Raw genomic sequence first — 6,881 nt, forward strand, 5'->3', positions numbered from 1 at the left:
AATTGTTAGAGGCTCTGCAGAATTATTTTTTCTTGAATTTGATGACTCTTTTGAAGACAGCCTTAAAAAAAAAAAATTTTTTGTCAACCATTATTAAAAATTATAATTTTATTTTAGATACAGAATATCAACATATTAACAGGAAAAGAAAGCTACAATTTGCTACAGGCACTAAATCTGCCAAAGAAATTAAAATATCATGTGAGTAAACATACTTGTTTTCAATCTAAAATCTTAACATTCACCAATGTATTAACAAAATGAAAGAGATGTTTTGCAGGCTATTAAAGACTATTATTTTCCAAATGATGACATATTGAAAGCCTTGCAGTTTAGAAATTAAATATTGTGCAAAAAGTGGGTGAATGTTATAAAAAAAAGTCATAGGAAGTAAAGACTGCTTTTCATTTTGTAGGTGTTTACCCAAGTGGAGGACTTCTCAATAGTAAAGGTGCGAACATATGTTTTGCAAATGCACTTCTGCAGTGTGTTCGACTCACAGATATGCACAGAATTCTACAACTGCATGACAACTGCTCAGGTATAGAATATGTCAGATACACTATTTTCAGTCACAATAAAAAACCTAGAATATTTGTATTGTAATTTTTACAATTAATCTTGTTGATCCTCTTCACTTGTAATTTTAAATACGGTAAAAAAAACAATTATTTTTACAGAGAAATACTTTTTTTTTTAAGCACAGCTAATTGATTTTGATCTGCTTAAGATTTTAAATGTTTTAAAGAATGATTGTGAAACATTTCATTTCAGATGACAGGTGTTTTACCTGTAATTGTAAAGAATTCATTGAAGAAGGTCCGGCCACAGCAGCTCCTTTGATAAGACAGTTGAACAGTAACTATAAATTAAAACAAAACAACTTTCATTTATACAAAATCCTGTTCAATCATACAATTCTTTTTAATTTGAAATAAAAATGAAACAAAGTCTAATCTTATTTTCAAGTGTTGAAGGAATTAACATATATATCAGCTTGTCAACATATATAGATTTATCCAAATGGGGTGGGAGGATGTTTCAATGCTCAAAATATGTTTTCTTAAGATGATATTGAAACAGTAGATCTATTATTTGAAGATACTTTGAAATACCAACCTGCTTTATTCATACTTTTCTAAAATTGTTTCAGCTGTTTGGCACGAGTACAGATTTGGGAAGCAACAAGATGCTCATGAATTTTTTGTTAAACTTATGCAAGAGGTTTGGAGTACATGTATAGAGTAAGTATTGTTTAAATACTTTATAATCATATAAATGAAATATGTTTGGAAAAAAGATAATCATTTCTAAATTATTCTGAAAAGCTCTTGCCAAATGAGAAGATGATTTCATTTTTTTTTACAATTTGGTGTAAGTCTGTCTGAATGATCTGCAATTTCTTTTTCAGTACTAATCAGGATTGTGGTGTGCGGAACATTTTTTATGGTATACAAAAGAGTACAGGTAAAATTTCTTCATATGATATGAATCTGTTTACAGTGTATTGTGTAATAATTTTAATTTCTTTTATCTCATTTCTAAGAAAAAGTATTAAATAAGAGATCAAATTTGAGACATATAAATTGCTATATTATAGAACTTGGTTATTTTGATTTCTTTTTGTATTGTTTCATTTTCATTGGTGCAGCTACCCAGAAATAAGGCATTATTTAACGGAGAAAAGAATATCTCAAATAGAATATCTTTACATTTCAAGCTAGCTATGACAAGATTTTGATTTTCCTTATTTTACCTCAGATCAGCTGGGATCAGTTCATTCATGAAATGGAATATCCTGTATTGATTTTCACAATTTAAAAAACTTGTTTTTACATTTGTTATTTAGTTATTATTATAATTGGAAACTTTTACATAGCATTTCTAGCTTAACTTTGATTAAGATTTTATTTAACCTTTAGTTGTTTGTGATACCTGTGGTTCAGTAAGCAGCAAGGAAGATGTGTATTCTGACATCAGTATTTCTATTGAGGAGGTACAGATTATAATTCATATACATATTATAGATTAGATAAATTCAAAGAATCCAAAGAATCCACTTTCCTTATGTCCTTGTTTTAACTGGAACAATATTATTTAAACACCATTTATATCTTAATTGTTTTAATTTTCAAATACAGAAAGGAGAATACTGTTTGATGATAAACTTGGTTCATGTTAAATTAAGATAGCATGCATAATTCTGATACTTATTGTGAAGTTGTGTTTTAAAAGCTTATAATTATTCAACTTGTATTTAAAGGTGTTTGATTATGATTAGCCTTTTCAAATAATTATCTTAAGTATACATTTGTACTAAACTATGATACTGCATCTTTTAAGTTTATAATAATATTTTTTTTAATTTTGCATATTAGGTTCAAACAGTTTCCCAAGCTGTGGAGGAATATTTTGCTGCTGTACCTGTGGAATACAATTGTTTAGTGTATGTTTTATATTATTATGTTGTTAATTTCATGATAGAGAAGAATTAAGTACATGAGCAATCAGAATGCTGCAAAACTGTATTCATGTTTTACATTATAGTAATTTCTAAATAACACATTATATTGTCTTAGTCATTAATTTTTTTTGTAATCTCTTCTAACATAGGACTCGGACATCTCTTGAACTGAATTTTACTGTGTGTATTGTTATGTGTTTACCTTTCTACATTGGCTAGAGGTATAGGGGGAGGTTTGAGAGTTAAGTATTACATTCATTATCTTTGTACTAGTATTGATATTTGTTTAGAGGCCAGCTGAAGAAAGCCTCCTGGTGCAGGAGTTTCTCTTTGTATTAAAGACCTATTGGTGACCTTTTGTTGTGGTCTGTTATATGGTCGGGTTGTTGTCTCTTTGACACATTCCCCATTTCCATTGTTAATTTTGATTTTATTAGTGTTTAAAAATTGTTTTATTGAAATATGCTTCATATTGAATAAATTTAGAAGACCAAATATTAGCCTTTTAATAGAAAACTTTTGTATATTCTTCTTAGATGTAAAAGTAAAAATGGATCAGCAAAGAAAATGACAACTTTGGATAGCATCCCAAAGAATATTGTTATCCATTTGAAAAGGTAATTAGAATTGAAGTGTTTTTCAGAAACCAATTAGTATTTTGCTATGTAGACAACTTAAGATACTGAGTTTAAAACAACATGAAATTTATTTACAATGAGTTAATGATAATAACAGAAAAATAACAAAAATCAAATAGATTTTTTTTCTTATTTTAGGTGAATCATTAATATATTGCAAATCTGTTGCTTTTCAACATCACTTGGTTGCTGAAAGACATCTCTACTACTTTTAAAAAAACTGTTGTTCTGCATTAACAATGATACTTTAGTGTTAATTAATGCTCTCAAGGGGTATCTAATACATAGGTTTACTAATTTTGGACAATATGATTGATGTGAAAAGATTGTTAAATAATGTTCAATTTTTGATTTACAGATTTAATGGAACTTTAAGAAAAGTCAATAAAAAGGTTGATGTGTCGTTTGATCTTCATTTACGCAATCATGTGTCAAATGGAAAGGTATGATACACCATTATCCCATAAATAAAATTGAGAATGGAAATGGGGAATGTGTAAAAGAGACAACAACCGATCAAATAAAAAAACAACAGCAGAAGGTCACCAACAGGTCTTCAATGTAGCGAGAAATTCCCACACCTGGAGGCGTCCTTCAGCTGGCCCCTAAACAAATACATATAGTTCAGTGATAATGAACACCATACTAATTTCCAAATTGTACACAAGAAAGTATTTAATTTTCATCAATTATCCGGTTTTATATATTGTATTTGAGTAAATTTAGTATATTTCATTTATAGTTTTATTCCATAATCTGATTCCTTTCTTAAAGTCTTTGTTATAATTGGGCAATTTAAAGAAATAACATAACATTGCAGAAAAAACAATCTGACCTAACAATTCTATTTTGAAGTTTTTCTTGTAATGTTTTAAACATTACCTGGTTCTTTGTTAGATTAACTCTGAAGAACATTTATGGTAATAAAAAATGTTCACTTTCATTTAGGAACTGGAGGACAAGGCACAGCTATTTGGGGTGATTTTTCATGCTGGTAGAAGTGCTTCAAATGGTCACTACTATTCATTTGTGAAATTTGGGCAGCATTGGTTCAAAATTGATGACATGAAGGTGAAAAGAAATCTTATATTTATTGTATAGTGCAAAGATATTCATAATTCTCTCATTTTATTTTCATAATTCAGTCATAAACAGTTATTGCACACCTCATGAGGTGAGAGAGAGCAACAACAATTGCAATGCATTCAGTTTTACATCAACTTTTCCGAAATCTTCAAACTCAAAAATACAATTAAATGAAAATACACCAAGTATATAAAAAATGCATCAGACATTGAATAATATTTGTTTCTATAAGTTATAAATGTTTTTATTTTCAGATAACAAGCATAACTGAACTGTCATTCCAGAACTGCAAGGACCAGGAATATATTTTGTTTTATAGAACTCTTCCAAGACCATACATTTCCTAGCAATTCTGACTGTGTAAAAAAAATATAGGTGGAAAGAAGCATTACTTTTGTTTGTCCCTTCACATGTTTTCAGATACATTGATTTTTTTTTGGTATTTAAAAATTAGTTTTAAGGCAGATATACAATTTTTGAAATGCAATGACAAATAAATGTCCAGATATTTTATCCTCATGTTGGCTTTTTTTAAAAGACATCCTTATTAATGCAATTTAAAAAATGAACTGTCAATGATGACAATACATGTAGAAATAATTATAAGTAATTTTAAACTGCATGTGATGTTTTATTCATTCAATCGATAACTCTTTTACAATTTGTTTGATATAAACACTGATTTAAAAATTAATGAAAGTTTCAACATTTTACCTAGTAAAATTTTCTTTTAACAAATAAAAATTTGAAATAATAAGTGTAAATAAAGGTCTTCATAAATGTATTTTTTGCAACAACAATAACAATAACTGAACAACCACAAAAAAGATGAAAATTCTTTATGCATGCAGTAATTTAAAAAAAATCAGAAATAAACTTTTTATAATTAAATCAGTGCTTATATTGAACAGATTGAAAATATATGATTTATTTTGAATAAAAACTGTATCAAACAAATACAGTTTATGTTAGTTTATACATGTATTTCAATCAACAAACAAGATATTTTTTTGGTCAGGCAGATTAATCACTGGATTACATGTTTTAATGACTAGATCACATTTATGAATGACTGGATTACATATATGAATGACTGGATAAGCTGAAATGAATGACTGGATTAAATGTATGAATGACTGGATTACATTATGAATGACTGGATTAAATGTATGAATGACTGGATTGGATTACATGTACGAATGACTGGATTACATGTATGAATGACTGGATTACTTATATGAATGACTGGATTACATATATAGATGACTTGATTGATTCTATGAATGACTGGATTACATATATGAATGACTGGATAACATGTATGAATGACTGGATTACATATATGAATGACTGGATAACTTATATGAATGACTGGATTACATATAGGAATGACTGGATAACATGTATGAATGACTGGATTACATATATGAATGACTGGATAACTTATATGAATGACTAGATCACATATATGAATGACTGGATTACATATATGAATGACTGGATAACATGTATGAATGACTGGATTACATTTACAAATGACTGGATTACATATATGAATGACTGGATTACATATAGGAATGACTGGATAGCATGTATGAATGACTGGATTACATGTATGAATGACTGGATAACTGATATGAATGACTGGAGAACTTATATGAATGACTGGATTACATGTATGAATGACTGGATTACATATATGGATGACTGGATTACATTTATGAATGACTGGATAACATGTATGAATGACTGCATTACATATATAGATGACTTGATTGATTCTATGAATGACTGGATTACATGTTTGAATGACTAGATCACATATATGAATGACTGGATTACATATATGAATGACTGGATTACATGTATGAATGACTGCATTACATATATGAATGACTAGATAAGCTGAAATGAATGACTGGATTAAATGTATGAATGACTGGATTACATGTATGAATGACTGCATTACATATATGAATGACTAGATAGGGATAGGTAGAATCAAAGATGGCGGTATATACCATGAATAACCCTTACAATCCATCATTCAGTCACGTCTCAGTCATTACAGCTGAACGAGGACTTAGGACTGCGAATGAAAGAGGCACTAACAACGTTAAACGAGTTAGAAAATCACAAGAAAGAAAATATTGGAATGATAAATGCACAGAGAAATGGAATCAGAACAACATTAAGTGAAATGAGGCGAAAAGTTAATGATTATTTAGATTCACTGGAAATGAGAATTGAAGAAAAACTATTACAAGCTCATAAAGAGTGTATAGAAAAACTACAAACCCAAACAAAAGACTTGGAAAAGAGAACAGAAACATTGAAAACCTGGCAAAGTGATATCACCATGGTGAAGGATTTTGGATCAGACATACATTCATTTGTAATGTCCAAAAGTCTGGAGAATCTTATGACAGAATTGGAAACTTTCAATAAAAAATCAACTGAGAACTTTGTAGGACTGAATCTGTCGTTTGTTACTTCAACAACATTCGAAAACTTGCAAAATACTGTTCATGCATTGGGTGAAATTTCAGTTAACAAATCCTCGACTGAGTTGATCATCACACCTAGAAAGTCTGCACGAATAAAAAGTAAACTAGTTGTCAAGTAGACCCAGCATGAAGCATTTAAATACCTATGCAAGACAATGTTATTATAAATTTACATAAATTTATATA

The 6,881-nt window shown here is 28.9% G+C and overlaps 1 pseudogene; it reads left to right on the forward strand.

Annotated features, from left to right (window-relative positions):
* The window catches only part of LOC134716113 (uncharacterized), a 31,162-nt pseudogene extending 26,309 nt beyond the window's left edge, over window positions 1-4,853 (forward strand).
* Window positions 4,854-6,881: the final 2,028 nt, after the last annotated feature.

Source organism: Mytilus trossulus, chromosome 1 (genome assembly GCF_036588685.1).
Source record: "Mytilus trossulus isolate FHL-02 chromosome 1, PNRI_Mtr1.1.1.hap1, whole genome shotgun sequence".
Taxonomy (NCBI): Eukaryota; Metazoa; Mollusca; class Bivalvia; order Mytilida; family Mytilidae; genus Mytilus; species Mytilus trossulus.